The sequence below is a fragment of the Sinocyclocheilus grahami genome, unplaced genomic scaffold (genome assembly GCF_001515645.1).
Source record: "Sinocyclocheilus grahami isolate Dianchi unplaced genomic scaffold, SAMN03320097.WGS_v1.1 scaffold1493.1, whole genome shotgun sequence".
NCBI lineage: Eukaryota > Metazoa > Chordata > Actinopteri > Cypriniformes > Cyprinidae > Sinocyclocheilus > Sinocyclocheilus grahami.
Window position 1 is genome coordinate 6,855 of NW_015506672.1, and position 571 is coordinate 7,425.

Sequence of the window (571 nt, forward strand, 5' to 3'; positions counted from 1 at the left end):
TCAGTAAAAATCCAGAAACTGAATTGGAATTTTGAAAACATTTTCAAGTAAATTCTGTATGATGAATTCTGAATGGTAATCTTAGATAGCATGTATAGTTTTCAAATCACTGGGTTACCTTATGTTATGCCTAGTGAAGACAAATAATTGCAAATATGTACATTATGCTGATTTCGACTGCTCTGCTGTACCTCATTTCCATTAACGTCAATCTCTTACTTGTCAAAAGATGGTTTCTCCCCAGCATCAAAAGCTTCCTGTAGCTCTTTAACCAGTGTGGCCTGGCCGGGCTGCCTGAAGAGTCCCACCTCAGTGAGCCCATGCTCTCGGATGAAATCAACACACTGCTCCACCACCAAAGGAGCCATGTGATCCCCATACCTCCTCTCATACAGGACTGTCTCCTCCAACCTTTGACCAAATACACCTGTGATACAGGTTTAGAGCTGTCAGTGTCAGACCCCGTTTAGCTCCTTAGTTACCTAATTTTGTTAACTGTGATGTGCTGAAATAGTGAGAGCACTTGCTATAAATGCAGTTATCCTCAAAAGCATAAAATGAAGATCCCGTT

At 41.2% G+C, this 571-nt stretch overlaps 1 pseudogene; it reads right to left on the reverse strand.

Annotated features, from left to right (window-relative positions):
• LOC107570692 (rho GTPase-activating protein 24-like) overlaps positions 1 to 571 on the reverse strand; it is a 12,167-nt pseudogene that overhangs the window by 5,446 nt on the left and 6,150 nt on the right.